The sequence below is a fragment of the Mustela erminea genome, chromosome 14, assembly GCF_009829155.1.
Source record: "Mustela erminea isolate mMusErm1 chromosome 14, mMusErm1.Pri, whole genome shotgun sequence".
NCBI lineage: Eukaryota > Metazoa > Chordata > Mammalia > Carnivora > Mustelidae > Mustela > Mustela erminea.
The window spans coordinates 55,567,067-55,585,761 of record NC_045627.1 but is presented as its reverse complement, the minus strand read 5'-3'; positions in this window follow the sequence as shown (position 1 = coordinate 55,585,761).

Sequence of the window (18,695 nt, the reverse complement as noted above, 5' to 3'; positions counted from 1 at the left end):
ATCAATTTACCTACCACTCATAAACTGGTGGGACACTTAAATGGCAATTTTGACAAACGTGGAGACTGACTAACATAAGAGTGAGAAATTCCTGGGTACCCACGGTCTTAGGGAGGGTCTCCACACTTTCAGGGGTTGTACCTCTAAGAACCCCATCCAGTTCTTGTGGTGGAGAGCCAAGAAAAATTCTCCTGAGTCTCCGGCAGGCGGGAAAGTAAAAGAAACCATTTTGAAATACGTCTAGAGTGCTCTGCATGAAAAAGGGCTGTTTTCCAGGAGATAGGAGTTTATCAGAGACTTATCTCACCCCAGGGCGAAAGGAAGTTACCTAATGTCAGCCTCCTGCTGCATCCTTATCTCAACCAAGGCTTGGAGAGGGGTTGCTGGGGAAGAGGAGGGAGAAACATATTTCTGAGGAAACGGGAATGCTGGCAAACACTTGAGATCACAGCCCAGGGACACAGGCCCACTGAAAGGAAGACTGAGATTTCATCTTCAGATTATGGATGCTTCCCGCCATATCCTACCACCACATCACCACAGCTTCAGTGTAATAATAGTGGATTGCAGCTGACAGAGAGCTGTAAGGTGCAGATTCTATTTAATAAGAACTTATTAGGAAAGCTCAAAGATAATGGAGAGTTAAAAACAAGGCCACAAGAGGAATTTGAAGCTTCTGGTACCTACAGCTACAGCAAACATTAAATGCAGCCCAACTCCTAGCCAGAGTCACATAAACCTCACACCAATAAGCTGTCTTACCTCAGTTTCCATTACATAATGCATCCCATGTAGCTTTCTGTAAAAGATTATATGACCTAAGAAGCAAGGAAAAAAATAGTCTGACGAGACCAACTAAGCATCAGGCACCAATAGGACATAGATTTTGGAATTCCCAATCAAGGAATTTAACATAAATATGATTAATACGTTAAGGACTTTAATGGAAAAAGGAAAATAACTGATTGGCAATGTAAACAGAGAGATGGAAAAATATAATGAGGAATCAAAAGGAAAGCCTAGGAATTAAGAATGTTGCAACAGAAATGAAGGATGCCTTTGATAGGCTCATCAGCAGACCAAACATGGTCTAAGGAAAGAATCAGTGAGCTTGAAGATGTGTCAATAAAAACTTCTAAACAGAAATTCAAACAGAAAACATAATGAGAAAGTTAGCACAGAATACCCAAGACCTGTGGCACATTTCAAACAGTGTAACATACATATACTTAGAATGCCAGAAGAGAAGAGAGAATGGAGCCAAAGAAATATTTGAAGTAATAACAGTTGAGAATTTTCCAAAATTAATGACAGATACCAAACCACAGATCCAGGAAGCTTCATAATCTAAGCAGGATAAAGACCAAAAATCTATACCTGGGTAAATCCTTTCAAACTGCAGAAAATCAAAGACAAAGAGAAAACTTTGAAAGAAGGAGGGAGTTGGGGGGACTGTACATGTCAGGGAACAATGCTAGGACCTACAGTGGACTTCTCAAAGACCAAACAAGTGGTAAGAGAATAGGTTAAAAATATTTTAACTACTGAAAGAAACTTCACCATATCACCAGTATTCTGAAAATCTGTAATGATAGGCCTTAGTGTGAATGTATTTTCATTGACTCAACTGGTTCCATAATGGGTTCCTTCAAACTAGAAATTTGTATCCTTTGTCCCTGAAAAAATTTTTTAATATTATTTCTTTTGTAATTCCATCCCCTCTTTGATCTCTCTTTCAGGAACTACTCCTGTTTGGATGTTGGACTTCCTATACTGGTTGTCTAGTTTTCCTATTGTTTTTCTTCTGTTTTTCATCTTCATCTTTTTGCTTCATTTCAACTTTATTTTCCAGCTCTTCTATGGAGAAGAGCTACTATTTCTACCATAAGGCTGGAGTTCACAAGAGCTCTTTTCATGCCTTTTTGTAGCCTGTATTTTATTTCTCAAAATATAACATTGTCTTTTAAATTTTTACATCTTTGAATAATCATTCCTCCAAGTTGCCTTTTCCTGTGTTTTGGTCTCTCTCTTTGATTTCAGAGGCTTTCCCTAGATGTCTTGTGATCCTCCACTGTGTGACCAGAAGTTGATTGAGATTTTTTTTTTTTTTGAAGATTTTATTTATTTGACAGACAGAAATCACAAGTAGGCAGACAGGCAGGCAGAGAGACAGAGGAGGAAGCTGGCTCCCTGCTGAGCAGAGAGCCCGATGCAGGACTCCATCCCAGGATCATGATCTGAGCCGAAGGCAGAGGCTTTAACCCTCTGAGTCACCCAGGCATCTGAAACTTTAAGTAAGGGGTAGAAATTGTTGATTGGACTTTACTGTAAGTTGATCTGGCTCAGTCATTTCTTTAGAGAGCCTCCCTGTCAGTATCTTTGGATCTTTTCTCTGGGATTGGTGATATCCTCCAGAGAAGTTGCTTCCCAGGTACTCTCTGAAGTGTAAGCTTGACTGCAGCATTCTGGGAATGGGGCGGAGGGAGGAATCTGAATGGTCAGAATCAGAGGCAATGAGGTACTCTGGAGCCACCTGCTGTATGCGTTCAGGCAAGCTAACTTCTCTGTGATTCACTTTCCTCTACTGTTAAATGCAAACAAAACTTGTTAGGAGGATTAAACCTGTTAATATATGTGAAATGTTGTAGTGAGCTGGAAGATATGTCAATAGAATCCCCATCAGGGGATGGATCCTTAAAAATAGTTGTCCTCTCAGAGTCTCTTACAAGACTTCCTGAAAATTACCTCATAAGAATTTAGGCAAAGAACTATTATCAAGTGAGAAAAAAAATTTATAATTAAAAATAAAATAACATAGCCCTAAATTATATGGGGCAAAAATGGGTAGAACTGAAGAGAGGAATAGAAAATTCAACAACAGGTGGAGATTTCAATATCCCTCCTCGCAAAGCGCATAGAACAATTAGTCAGAAGATCAACAAGAAAATATAAGACCCAAACAACGCTATATACCAAGCAGACTTAACAGACATCTATAAAACACTAGCAGAACACAGGAAGACCCTATAAGACAGCTGCAGAATGCACCTTCTCCTTCAGAGCACGTGGACCAGAATGGACCACATGCTTAGGACATTCAACCAGCCTCATCAAGCTTGAAGAGATTGAAGTCATTCTAGTTATATTCTCTGATGACAATAGAATTCAATTCGATATCAATAACAAAAGAAATTTGGGGAATTCATAAATATATGAAAATTAATACACACCTAGATAATCAATGGGTCAAAGAAGAAATTACATAGGAACTCAGAAAATGCTTTGAGATCAATGACAATGACAATACATGTCAAAACTGTATTGGATGCAGTTGAAGTTGTGCTTAGGGGGGAAATTATGGCTGTAAATATTATTTGTCTGTAAAAAGGAATGACGTATGGATGCCTATGACAGCATGGACAAACTCTGAAAATATTATGTGGAGTGAAAGAAGCCAGTCACAAAAGACCATGTATTGTATGAGTCCATTTATATAAAATGTCCAAAATAGGCAAATCTATACATATAGAAAGTAGATTAGTGGTTTTCTAGGGCTAGGGGTTTGGGAGAAATGAAGAGTTGTTGCTAACAAAAAAGAGGGTTCCTTTTTTGGGTGATGAAAAATTGATTGAGGTAGTAGTGGTTATACAACTCAACTAGAAATCTTTGAGTTATACACTTTATTTTTTTTTTTTAAGATTTACTTATTTATTGGGGGGAGAGAGAATGAGTGAGCACACTTGCTGGGCAGGACAGAGGGAGAGGAAGAATCTCAAGCAGACTCCCCATGGAGCATGGAGCCTGACATGGGGCTCAATCCCACAACCCATGAGATCATGACCTGAGCCAAAACCAAGACTGGGACGCTCAACTGGCTGAGCCACCCAGGTGTCCAAAGTTATATACTTTAAATGGGCATATGGATTTTATTCCAGTAAATGGGCATATGAATTATATTTCAGTGAAGTCATTTTTCAAAAGCAAGTTAAAATCAAAGATTGAAAAAAATCCTTTGAGTATTGCACAAAAGTGAAAATATGTATGTTAATAATCAGATGTTCTTTTTTAACCTGACATCATTTTTAATTTTGTTACATAGTCTACTTGTTATTTTGCTTTTCCACCTCCTTTTCCTTGTACATTTCTTGAATGATCACATTTTTAGACACAACCACCAAGTGCATTTAGTAAAATTTGTATGGCCCAAAGCTGATGTGTTGACAGTAGGGACACTGTGATATAAAGGCAAAAAGCCTCAGCCCCAGTTGTGTAAATTGCTGGGTATTTTTTTGCTTTTGTTTTTTAAACAAATCGATTTCCTTTTTGCAATTGCAGATTAAGGAGAGTTTTAAATTTTCCCTTAGGTCATAAAGCAACATGAAAAAACTGGACCTTTCTTAATATATTGCACTTTCTCTTCTCTCTTCTCTTCCTCCCTTCACTCTGTTCAGGGAGATTTACTGTTGCTATTTTAGCCAAGTTTGGCATCTGAAGAATTTATGCCATTTGGCCGCCATGACACGGCTGAAGAATTGTGTCTATTTTAGCACATGCCGTATGTGAGACAGGTGGACATTGTGTGTCTTTAAGAGATACCTAAATTTTACTTTTAAAGAAAACTATAGGGGTGCCTGAGTGGCTCAGTGGGTTAAAGCCTCTGCCTTCAGCTCAGGTCATGATCCCAGGACCCTGGGATCGAGCCCCACATCTGGCTGTCTGCTCCGCAGGGAGCCTGCTTCCTCTTCTGTCTCTCTCTGCCTGCCTCTCTGCTTACTTGTGATCTCTGTCTGTCAAATAAATAAATAAAATCTTTAAAAAAAAAAAAACCAAACTATAAATTCTAAAATAATTGTTTTCCATTAACTAATCAGGTTTATTTACCCTGACATAGTAAATATGTTTTCTATTCTGTTCTCAGACTGTGTTTTCTAGACTATTTTCTAGCATTTATGGGGTGTGTGTGTGTGTGTGTGTGTGTGTGTGTGTGTGTTGTATATGTGGTGTAGGGGGAAAGAGACCCCAAGTTAACTGTGCAAGTAATGAATCTGGAGTTTATATCAAAACTGTAATTTTGTCAGAGTATATTTCTAAATTAGATATTTGAATAGTTTGGCAAGTGACACATTATTTTAAATACAGACCAAAAGTGTTTTCGTACTGAGCTCCAGAAGTGTGTGGGTTGAAATCAGGCAAGTTAAATGCAATTGTGAATTTTAAACAGGAACAGTTTTAAGCATTCTCCTTTGGAGTTTGATTACTAGTTATATTGGATTGATAAATTTTGAAAAGAGCAGTCATTCCTGTCTACCTCTGTGTGTGCCAATATCAACATTGAATTTATCAAGTAGTTATTTCACAATGTTTAGACAGGCAAACTGGAGGGGAGAAGGGAGGCAATTATCTATAGATCCTACCCACACAATTTATAGCAACTTCTGGTTGTCCAGGAAAATTGAGTTTTATTGGCTCTGCCCTGCACACTTAGTTGATTACACAACTCTTCCCATCATTTAGCCTGCATCCTACGGCCCATGTCCGACCTCCGCTGGCTGTGACGGTCACAGCGATGATGGTGAATGGAAGCGTGAGGTGTGTGGGGCAAAATCAGGCTGTCGGATCTCTGTCCATTATAAATCTTGTTCTCAGAGAACCCTAAGGACAGTTTCATCTGTGGCAAAATCTGTTTGGGTGGCCATCGAGAAAGATACTACCAAGACGTAACCTCACTTGGATATAAGAAATGAACATTTTTAAAGGGTAGATGGCATTAAGATTTGTTTAAAAAGGAATCACCAAACTGCCTAGTTTTGGGATGCTGAGCAAATTCAAAATACCGTGGCATACAAACTCTAAGACCTAGGGATTTATAAATTCGTTACATAAGGTTAATTCCTGATAAATTACTGCTCCTGTTCGAAGGTCAGCTTGTATTCGTTGGTTCAGTGCCACAAGAGAACTTAGGTGGAAGCAGTAAGTCTTGCCAGTGTACCTCAGGAGCAGTTAACTTTGATCACTCAAGTGGTAAATTGCAAAACTATGCTAAAGGCCTTGCCCAAAGCCAGGCCACCAAGTATGAGAAGTGGAAATTAGGCTTTCCACTGTCATTCTAATTTTAAAATTCCCAAATAAATGCTAAACAATTGTTTAAAAAATGTCCCTTAGGAAGGTGCCAGATCTTAAGCCTTCTTTGAACTCCCTTCAACTCTCACAAGGTTGTGACCTAGCACTGAAGGAAGAGGGAGGGCTGGGAACCCCCTCCCTCTTTCACACCCTCCAAACCCGAGCTTCTATGAGGGGCCCTGGGCCTGCCCTTTCAAAGCTACCACATGGGAATAAAAGGTGTTGACACAGAAAGGAGTTTCTAACAATGACAGCGCTGACAGATGAAGCCCTCATGTGCTTGGCTGTCCTGCAACCACCTTGGATCCACTCAGACAACGAAGGAGGTGGGGGTTCCTAGCGTCACTGGCCAGGAGAAAAGACTGAGGCTTGAAGAGGTAAAGGAACACTCCCCTGATCTCTTGCCAATAATCCAGAACCCTGAAACGGCCTTCTGGGGAAACTCAAGGCTTCTTTGGGTCCAAATGATCCAGATGTTTGCTTCCATTCTCCAGAAGGGTTTGTGTATGGAGGCAAAGCCTGGCTGTGCAACTACCACGCCTACAGTTCATCTCACCGAAATTTCTTCACAAGTTCACATTGGCTGGTCTGAGGTCCTAGCTCAGGTGCCTTCCTTCCTTGTCATTCAGTTAATATGAACATTCTTCCATTTGGCCTTCTTTCTTTCTTTGTTCTCCATGCTTCCTTCACGTTCTACACCAACCACACTGGAGTCCTTATAAAACACACAACAGGGATGCCTGAGAGGCTCAGTCAGTTAAACATCTTCCTTCAGCTCAGGTCATGATTCCGGGGTCCTGGGATGGAGCCCCACATCCCACGATGTGGCTTCCTGCTCAGTGGGGAGTCTGTTTCTCCCTCTGCCTGCCACTCCTCCTGCCTGTATGTGCTCTCTCTCTCTCTGACAAATAAATAAATAAAATTTTTAAAACAAAACAAAACACAACAAAATGTATTGACTAAACTTCTGTGTGGTTAAAATATGTATTTCACCTTATCCAGGAAAAAATACTTGACTCTACAAAATAGTGACTTGTCATTGTGAAGACCCATGCCAAAATTACTTTTGTTGATTTTTGTGTCGGTTTTCTCTCTTATGAAATGAAATAGATGTTTTCTTTTCTTTTCTTTTCTTTTTTTTTTAAAGATTTTTGTTTATTTATTTGACAGACAGAGATCACAGGCAGGCAGAGAGGCAGACAGAGAGAGAGGGAGAAGCAGGTTCCTTGCCGAGCAGAGAGCCCGATATGGGGCTCGATCCCAGGACTCTGGGATCATGACCCGAGCCGAAGGCAGAGGCTTAACCCACTGAGCCACCCAGGCACCCTGAAATAGATGTTTTCTATTTTATTCAATAACTTGCATTTCTTAACTCATGTTACTTTTGAATATTTATGTTTTCCATAAAAACCAGTTCATCTTGATGTGATTTTTTTTTTTAACTAAACCTTTCAATGATAAATTTTGGGAGAAAGGTATATAGAAATAATGGTATTTGGTTTTTAGTATTCTCAATAGGTTTAAATTTTTGAGTGGTGATGCAATTTTTTCAATGAGTAAACACCTCTTTTCAATAGCTAATTTTTTAAAAAGACCTATCATTATGTCATGATTAAAATTTATATTATAAACACCTTGTCTTCTAAATCTATTCCCATCCTTAAAAATAGTTTTTAAAAAGAATTTTTTATTGGGGTGCCTGGGTGGCTCAGTGGGTTAAAGCCTCTGCCTTCGACTCAGGTCATGATCTCAGGGTCCTGGGATCCAGCCCCACATCCGGCTCTCTGCTCAGCAGGGAGCCTGCTTCCTCCTCTCTCTCTGCCTGACTCTCTGCCTACTTGTGATCTCTGTCAAGTAAATAAATAAAATCTTTAAAAAAAGAATTTTTATTGAATTATGTTTATTCCTGTTCAATTGGGGGGGCGGTCCCTAGAAATGATGTGAGCCAAAGACAGTTTTCTTTTCTTTCTTTCTTTCTTTTTTTTTTTTAAGATTTTATTTATTTATTTGACAGACAGAGATCACAAGTAGGCAGACAGGCAGGCAGAAAGACAGAGGAGGAAGCAGGCTCCCTGCTGAGCAGAGAGCCCGATGTGGGGCTTGATCCCAGGACACTGAGATCATGACCTGAGCCGAAGGCAGAGGCTTAACCCACTGAGCCACCCAGGTGCCCCTAAAGACAGTTTTCTTTTTGCAAATCAAATTCTTTGTTCTCAAACTTAGCCCAGCACAATTACTTTAGTGGCATTTCAGATGTCAGATGGCTTTTATTGAAGAAGATGCTTATAATACTGAGTATCTTAAAGTGTGGTATAAGCCACAGGTCTTAGAATAACCTGGACAGTTTGCTTAAAGAGGGGACTTCTCCCAAGACCTTCTAAATCCAAAACTCTAGGTCTGAGGTCCCAGAATGCACTTTTAAAAAAAAAAAAAGATTTTTTTTTATTTATTTGGGAGAGAGACCAGGCAGAGAAGGGGAAGAGGGCGAGGGAGAAGCAGACTCCCCACTGAGCAGGAAGCCCAACACTGCCAGATCCCAGGACCAGGGGATCATGGTCTGAGCTGAAGGCAGACACTTACCCGACTGAGCCACCCAGGTGTCCCCAGAGTGCATTTTGAAAAATCTTCCCAGATGACCCTTAAATACTTAAAATTTGAGAATCCCTGTACTAACGGTTATATTGCTACAAGCATTAAAAATGATTTGCAGGGGCACCTGGGTGGCTCAGTGGGGTTTAAGCCTCTGCCTTCGACTCAGGTCATGATCCCAGGGTCTGGGAATCGAGCCCCGCATCGGGCTCTCTGCTCAGCAGGGAGCCTGCTTCCCTTTCTCTCTCTCTGCCTGCCTCTCTGCCTACGTGTGATCTCTGTCTGTCAAATAAATAAATAAAATCTTTAAAAAAAAAATGATTTGCAGACTTCGCCCAAAGCTTCCTAATTCTTTGGCAGGTCACACCCAATTGCGAACACAGTGTCCCATCTTGTCAGTTCACACAGAAAAACTAACACTGGAGGCCCTATCGCCCACGGGCACGTCGGTGCAGGCCAGGGAACACACAGGCCTAGGCTCACGGGACTGCTTATCATTCAAGGCAGTCTGTAAGACAAACAATCGGCACTGCCCTAAAGATATAATCACCAGATGTAAAATAAAGATATTTTTCAAATTCCAAGCATTTGGGGATGAAACAGGCCTCCAGGAAACCAGACAAAGTGGGATCAGAAGTTGTTAAGTAACATCCGTTCACATGACCTCGTGGGCTTCCCATCAACAGGGCCGCCTGCTCAGAAGATCCCTGCCTCCAGTTTTACCCTTAAAAACCCTCATCAGCAAGCCATCAAGGAGTTTGGGACTTGTAATCATCAGCTCCCCATTCTCCTGAGCAGTGCCACACCAGTGAACACCTGGTCTTTCTTCACTGCAAAAGCTCAGCGTCCATTTTTAGCGGCTTGCTGCGTCTTGGGCCGGTGAACTCCCCGTTTGGTTCGGTTACAATGGCAGGAAAGCAGCCTTGTTGGGTGGCCAACGGCTGATCAAACACACCCAGCGGCTGTCTCAGTGTTCAGAAGGATGGCACCACCTCAGTCAGCCGCGGCTACTGGGTAATGACTGTCACTCCCTAAAACAATACACAAACGTGTCCCCCGCACAATGTGGAAACAGATTTTGCCAGCACCATTGTGGCGCTGTTTTACCCCCTCCTGCCCCACTCCCACACTTCTCCAATACCTCCTTTGGCCTCAGAATGTTCTCAGTTCAGTTAGCAAGGGAGAAGGAATCTCTTAGCTCGATAGTTACCCTGCTTCAGAGGGAAGTTCCCCGTTGGTGAGTCACGATCCTCTCTCCATTGGCAGTGACAAAAGACATCTCCACAATGTCAGCCTGCCCTTGACTGTTGCTGTCGTCTCTGATTACTCAAACACTTGGCATGTTCTAAGCCTTCCCCAAACACACTGGAAATTTTAAGGATGAGTGGCACAGGAGCTTAGAGATTCCATTTTTTCCAAAAGGACCCTTGTCCTGAATAGCAGAGGCAGGGCTGAGGTCTGCTTATTTTAGGCTGTGGGAAGCCAGCAATCACTCCTTGCAATCACATGGACATTCACCTAGAGAGCCTCCCAGTTTTCTCCAACAACAGCAAGAAAAATGATAACCAAAACCTGCATTTTCTAACAGACAGCATGTTTATAAAGGTTTCCATGACAGACGTTAAGCTAATCCCAGTTTGTTAATCACCAGGCCGCAAAAGGACTATTGGATTCAACAAGTGTTTATTAATTGCTTCTTGTGAGATGTTACATTTAGTCCCAAAGCTCATCTCTGGCTTGGCACAATCCAGAGACTGACAGATATCTTTCCATTTCCTCCAAATTTAAACATAAAAGTAATCAAAATTCATTACTTTTTTTTTTTTGGAATAATTAAGCCACTGTGGAAGACAGTATGGATGTTCCTTAAAAAATTAAGACTAGAACTACCATATGAACCAGTAATTCCACTACTGGGTATTTACCCAAATATGAAAACACTAATTCAAAAAGACACATGGGCACGCCCCCCCCCACCCATGTTTATTGAAGGCTTATTTAAAGAGCCAAATTTTGGAAGCTGCCCAAGAGTCCATCAATAGATGAACAGATAAAAAAGGTGTACTATATCTATACTATAGGATATTATTGAGCCATAAAAAAAAGAATGAATTCTTGCCAATTGCAACAACATGGAGGGTGCTAGAGAGAATAATATGAAGAAGCAAAATAAGTCAGAGAAAGGCAAATGCCATAGGATTTCACTCCTATATGGAATTTAAGAAACAAAACAAACAAAGTTAACGACAACAACAAGACGAAGAGACAAAGCACAGAAACAGAAACAAAAAACCGGACTATAGAGAACAAACTGATGGTTACCAGAGGGAGGTGGGGGGGGGGGTGGATGAAGCGGGGAAGGGCTTTAAGAGGACACCTAGGCTGGTGAGCACTGAGTAATGTACAGAAATACTGAGTCACTATATTGTATACCTGACACAAAGAGAACACTGTTAACTGCCCTGGAATTAAAATAAAATTAAGAGTTAAAAATAAAATGAAAATAAGTAGTGCTCTCCATGAACTGAGACAAGAAGTGGGATTGTTTTAAATCCACTGGGCACTGAAATGCCAAAATTCCCAAATGACTGCAAATCACTTATTCATTTGGTATTTAGGTATCTTTACCAAACTCTTAATTTTTAGGACATCCTGAAACCATGCTACTTTGAAAAAGCCTGTACCCTATTAAATTAAAGATTACTCAAATAAACATATTGTCTTCAACTCTTACTATGTAATTGCTAAAATTTTACTCCCCAGGGTCTTTTAATTTATCTAGAACTAGAGACATGTGGTCTTTTTTCTCACTTAATGAGGTGATAATGAAGTGAAAATATCAAGGAAAAAAAAAAGCTTACTTTTTGTTCTTAGTCTGTAAATTTATGCTATATTATTCTGAAAGCATAAGTTCCATCATTGTGAAAGCTTACGCTATCTGAAATCATTTCACGACAGAGATATAGACATGTATCTACATTTAGGACGATGCCGTTTCATGGACTTACGGTGTGAGTTTATGGATTGCTATTATATCTTATCACTAATAAACACTTCTATTATATTAAAAACCCTCTCAAAGTGAGCTTCCTTTAATTGTTACATTTCATGCAAATATGACCTCCTAAAACTTCCTTGTTGCACTTCAGTCCAGAGTAATGAGGTATACAAAATCCCAAATGATTTTGACACTTGATCCAATTACAGTGCTGAAGCCAAGCCTCATTGTTCTTTAAAGTGGCAGCTGGCTGCGTGGATGGCGGACAACCCCGTCCCTGTCCCTGCGCTAAGAACAGGCATCTGTTCAACCTTGTGAGGCACATATTCTGCTTCCCAAGTCAACACTACTTCATGATTATTTCTCTCTCCCTCTCTCTCACTAGCTTTTCTGTTTGTTTGCTTCTTCTCTCTCCCCTCCATTTCTTTATTTCCAACAATACTTTCCTGAAGGTACTGAGACAGAGAATGGGGTATAAGACAGAGACTACTGCTTCCAAGAAAGGTTCAGGTTGGTATTTCAATCAATTAAAGGCAGAGACTATAAAGAATGTTCTAATCACAGGACTACACCACATTTTGCTGTTTCAGTCAAATCGGGGTTAGGCTGGTGATTAATAACACACATTGATGAGAAAAGTCAAATTTGCCTTGATTACCAAAGGCAAATTTTTCTTTAGTGAAGAAACAGAATAAGCATAAAACTGACATTTATGTTCCATTCTACTGGAAAAGGCTTTCCAGCCTTTTATAAAACAAAACAAAACAAAACAAAACAAAAACAAAAAAAACTTTATACTTTTGCTACACATCAAATTTGGAAGCGTATGCTTTAAAAATATGCTATTAGCAAAAATTCGTGTTGGCAGCTGGTTCACATATCTATTGACGAATATGGAGCCCTTGTGTCGCCGGGGGCTGGCTCCGTGCGTCAATCACCAAAGTGGTCTGTTTGGATTTCCTTAACATTTTGCTGCTTTGAAGTTTGAGGGGACATCATTTACCCTCTTTTACTGTGTCCTTGGAAGAGCAAAGAAGGTTTGGAACGCTAACTCGGAAATGATGACTCTGAAGATACACACATCTGCTCAGGGGAGTGAGCAGAAGCGGCCAAAACCCTCAGGACTCTTGCCCCCCTCCCCTTCCGGCTCACTCACTCCGTCCTCCAGTGGAGACACTATCTTCAGCTTCTAGGTCTTTGGAGATTTAGTGCTAAGTCAAAACCCAGAGAGAATTCATTTTCTTCATCAGAAAATGAGTAAGAAAACAAGAGAGGACTGTATAAAGACAAAATACATGTTTCTGCCATTTCTCTTCCCACTTCAGCCATGGAAACCCAAGAAGTCCAGATTTTGGTAGACTCTTAATGACTCTGGGGTTTGGCACTGGGTGTGGCACACAGTAAACACTCAGTAAATCTTGCACAAGTGAGGGTTTCCTCCACTTAGCCTTTCCTCCGCTTTTTCGGGCTCACTGGTAATTTTTTTTTTTTTAATTTGTTCAGTGACTTTTCCATCCATTCAACCAAAAGATATTTCCCAAGAGCCACCTAAAGTGGTCGTGACAATGCAAGGAATTTGACAAGTATTTTGCCTAGACATTTGATTTCTACCCACAAAGTTTTATTATAAAAATATACATCATTCAATCTCTCTCTCTTTTTAAGATTTTATTTACTTATTTGTCAGAGAGAGCGAGCACAAGCAAGGGGAGCAGCAGGTAGAAGGAGAAGCAGGCTCCCCGCTGAGCAGGAAGCTCAAAGTGGGGCTTCATCCCAGGACCCTGAGATCATGACCTGAGCCGAAGGCAGATGCTTAACCACCAGAGCCACCCAGGCATCCCAACATCATTCGATTTTTCAAGCATTTTTTTTTTCTGTATAGTATTGAATAGTTTTCTACAATACAAGATACTTGTTTTGCAAACGAGGCCAAGAACCATCTAGATGTTTCAGTCAAGTGATAAAAGTCTGCTTAAATGTTTGGTCTGTGATAAAGTCATTAATGAGCTTAGGAATCTCTAGTGAGACTTGTTAGAATGCGGATTCCTTGGCCCTATCTGCATAGATATCAATTAACTTGCCAGGAAAGGGATTGGGTCGTTGGTATTGTTTAACTCTCCTTAAATGAGCCTAAATGTGAAAACAGGGTTGAGAGCCATTGGATTCAAGGCAGCAAAGAATACTGAAAGTGAATACTCATAACATCGTATCTCACATCTCACATTAGTGAGAACTGCTGGGTGTTAAGACACTGTGTCAGGTGAAGGCAACTAGTTAAAGGTCTTTTGAGCAGAAGAATGATGTGGTCTAAAGCCTGTTTCCTTTGAGACCCTTGGGCTCAGTTGGGTAAGCGTCCAACCCTTGATTTCAGCTCAGGTCATGATCTCAGGGTTGTGAGACTGAGCCCCGTGTTGGGCTCTGAGCTGGGTGTGTAGCCTGCTTAAGATTCTCTCACTCCCTCTCTCTTGTCCCCTCCCCCTGCCCTCTCTCCTTCTCTAAAAAAATAATAATAAAGGGGCACCTGGGTGGTTCAGTTGTTAAGCAGCTGCCTTCGGCTCAGATCATGATCCCAACATCCTGGGATTGAGCCCCGCACTGGACTCTCTGCTAGGCAGGAAGCCTGCTTCTCCCTCTCCCTTTCCCCCTACTTGTGTTCCCTCTCTTGCCATCTCTCTTTCTGTCAAATTAATAAATAAAATCTTTAGCAACAATAATAAAGACTACATTTTCATAAGCAAATAAACCATGGCTCTTTTTGTTGTTGTTTTGCCTATTTAAAAATTATAAAAGCAGGGATCCCAGCTGGCTCTGTCAGCTGAGCATGCAACTCTTGATCTCAGAGTTGTGAGTTCAAGTCCTGTGTTGGGTATAGAGATTATACCCAAAAATAATTTTAAATAATTTTTTATTTTAAAAAAATAAAAGAAAAAAAATAAAAAAATAATTTTTAAAAATTATTTAAAAAATAATTTTAAAAAGTTTTTTAATTAAAAATAATTTTTAACTTAAATTAAAATAAAATAATTTTTTAAAATATAATTTTTTAATTATATTAAAGAAATAATTTAAAAAATTTTAATTTAAAAAAATTTTTTAAAAAATTATAAAAGTAACATAACCTTCCTGTGATAATTCAGTAACACATCAAATGAGAGTCCCACCTTACCCCTGTTCACCCTCCATGTCCCCAGAAGGAGACACTCATGGCAATTTGGGCTACTATGTTTCCAATTGTTTTTCTGTTCATTTGCATGCCTAGGTACTCATGGAAATATATGATCTTAGTCATACAGATTGGTTATGGATATATACTTGTATATTAGAAATATAAAAACATGCATGGGGGCGCTGGGTGGCTCAGTGGGTTAAGCATCTGCCTTTGGCTCAGGTCTTGATCCCAGGGTCCTGGGCTCAAGCCTCACCTCCGGCTCCCTGCTCAGTGAAGGGTCTTGTTTCTCTCTCTGCCCCTCATCCCTCTCATACTTTCCCTCTCACTCTTTGTCTCTCTCAAGTAAATAAATAAAATCACACACACAAAAATAATAACATGCATGGGACTAATAAACATGAAGTTCAAGATAAGGTTATGAGGGGAGAAAGACATAGATGAACATGAGGTGGTTTTATATGTTGAGAAGTAAGCTCGGTTTGGAGGAGAGTGGCTTTTATGTTATTATCTATACTTCTTTAAATGCATGAAATATAATATAAATCCATGCTTTTATTGTGTGTTGAAATACATGTTTAAACGTATTTTGATTTTAGAACAGCTTTTTTTTTTTTTAAGATTTTATTTATTTATTTGAGAGAGAGAGAGCAGGAGCAGGGGGAAGAGGGAGAAGCAGACTCCCCACAGAGCAAAAGGCCCAATGCAGGGCTCCATCCCAGGACCCCAGGATCATGACCTGAGCCAAAGGCAGATGCTTAACCAATTGAGCCACCCAGGCGCCCCAGAATAGCTTTACATTTAGAGAAAATAAAATGGAAAGATCGGACAGAGTTCAGATAGTACAGGGCTCAGATGCTACAAGGTTCCCATATATACTGTACTGGTTTTCTCTCTTGTAACATCTTGCATTTGCAGGATACATTTGTTACAATGATAAAGCAATATTATTAACTAATATTTTATTCAGAGTTGGTAGTTTTAATTAATGTTCTTTTTCTGTTCTAGGATCCCATCCAAGATACTACCTTATATTTTGTTATCATGTCTTCTTAGGCTCTTCTTGTTTTGGATTCCTCATTTTTGATGACCTTGACAGTTTTAAGTACTGGACAAGCATTATGTAGAATGTCCTTCAGTTGGGATTTGTCTGGTGTTTTCCCATGATCGAGCTGGGGTGATGGATTTGGGGAAGACCACAGAGGTAAAGTCCATTCTTATCACATTATTTCAACATGACATCACTGATGAGGTTGGCCTCGGTCACCTGGCTCATTGTTAACGGTCTTGGGTTACCGGCGGTGTTATTTCTATTTGTTTTTAGTTACATTTAATGTTAGGCATCAAGAAAGATACCTTATTGAGTAAGATCATGAATCACGACTTATATTGTTCTTAATTTATACTAGGATATCACCACCTCTAACTTTAGCAGATGATATCTATCAGGACCTGTTCTATCTTGAAGTGAGTGAGTGAGTGTGTGTGTGTGTGTGTGTGTGTGTGTGTGTTTTAAGGTTTTATTTATTTATATGAGAGAGAGAGAGAGCACGCATGCGTGAGGACATCAGTTGTGGGGAGGGGCGGAGGGGTCATGACCTGAGCCAACAGCAGAAGCTTAATGGACTGAGCCACCCAGGTACCCCAGTAAATTGTTTTTTATAAAAACAGCTTTATTGAGGGCACCTGGGTGGCTCAGTCTCTTAAGCATCTGCTTTTAGGCTCAGATCCAGAGGTCCTGGGATCAAGTCCCACAAGAGACATCCTGCTCAGTGGGGAGCCTGCTTTTCCCTCTCCCACTCCCTCTGCTTCTGCGGGCTCACTCACTCTCTCTCTGTCAAAAAAAATAAATAAAATCCAAAAAAAAACAACCAGTTTTATTGAGACGTAATATACCAACCATACAATTTGCTCGTTGAAGGTATGCAAATCAATGGGTGCCTGCCTGGCTCAGTGGGAAGAGAGTGCGACTCATGATCTTGGAGCCATGAATTTGAGCCCCATGTCAGTGGTAGAGATTACTTGAATAAACAAGTATATATAAATAAATAAAGTGTGTGATTCAATGGCTTTTAGTATAATCACAGAATTGTGTGACCATTACCACAGTCAATTTTAGAATATTTCCATCACTCCCCATCAAAAACCCATGCCTATCAACAGTCATTCCCTCTTTGTCTCTAACCCTTCTCCTGAGCTCTAGGTAACTGCTAGCTTACCTTCTGTCTCTGTAGATTTGCCTATTCTGGACATTTCGTATAAATGGAATCACACAACATGTGGTCCTTGCGACTGGCTTTCTCACAACATACTGTTTTCAGGATTTGTTCATGTTGTGCCACAATATGTTATAATATTTCATTTCTTTTTATTGCTGAATAATATTCCATGGTATGGAGGTACCACCTTTTGTTAATCTATTCATTATATGATAAACACTTGGGCTCTTTCCACTTTTCCATTATGGTGAATAATGCCGTCACAGACATTCTTGTACAAGTTTGTGTGGGTGCCTGTGCAAACTTTAAGTTACCAACACTATACACCTGTATTATTCTGTACCATTCTGTATTCTAGCTGTCACATTTGTGGCAATGCTACCATAAGCTTAAGCTATTTTAACTTTTATTTTTATTTTATTTATTTATTTAAGAGAGAGGGAGCACGAGCAGGGGAGGGGCAGAGGTAGAAACAGACTTTCTACTGAGCAGGAAGCCTGATTCGGGGCTTGATCCCAGGACTCCAGGATCATGACCTAAGCTGAAGGTGTTCGCTTAACTGACTTAACTACCCAGGTGCCCCCATTTTTACCTTTTAATGAGATTATGACTGTTTACTTGTCAAAACATTCTATATTATAAATTACTGTCTTTTTATTCCTTTGCATTAATTTTAGGGTCTTATACAGGGGTTGATTTTTTTAAAATTCTGCTAGGTAATTTACATCTAGGATTTACATTTCAGGATGGCCAAAAAGGGCATTACAATGTATATCTTATTAAGAGGAAGAGCTGTTGGATTTAATAAGATTGGGGAACACTGGACCTTTTCTTTCTCCCAATCAGACTTAAGGATTCCTTTCCCTGAGCACCACTGTATATATCATCACTAAAGCAAATCATGTGACCATATGATCATTGTTAACAGATTAGTTCTTCAAAGACTATGAGCCCTTTGAGCCAGAATTTTGTCTTTTATTTTTATTTTATATTTCCAAGGTTTGGACAGCTTCTGGGACTCAGCAAATATTTGCTGCATGTTGAATAATGGGGAATAAATGAGACAACCACCCAAAGGCAGCAAGGCAAGAAAAAACACTAGGTGGGAAGAAGGGAAGACTACTGTGTCCTGACATCTGAGTTCAGGCTCTAGGCTCTGCTCCCTCACTTCCAATCTAATTCTCCAAGTTGGCCCTCCCAGATCTGGACTCTGGATCCGTTGGGTGGAACTCCCCTAAGCCACCACCCTTCGCCATCACCTGCCCCAGCTCTGGGCGGCCGGGCCTGGACAGATTGCCCCAACCTCTCAGCAATGCAGTGCAGTGGGAGTGTACTTGCAGCTGCTGACCTTGTGCCCTCTAGATGAGTGCTGCCTTTCAGAATATTAGTGCCTGGATCCCGCTGCTAGAACAGGCATCAGTGGGCTGCACACTGCTTCATTTGCTGGGCTCGATGGCAGCATGTTTAAATTAAAGCTGAGCTTCTCTGCATCTGTGCTGGTTTCCATCAGGCTCTAGCTCTGGAAACTTTCCCAGGGGTCTTTGCTGCATGGCACAGCCTCAGCAGCCCCCACAAGTGTTGTGCCCTTCTCCAGGTGGTTAGT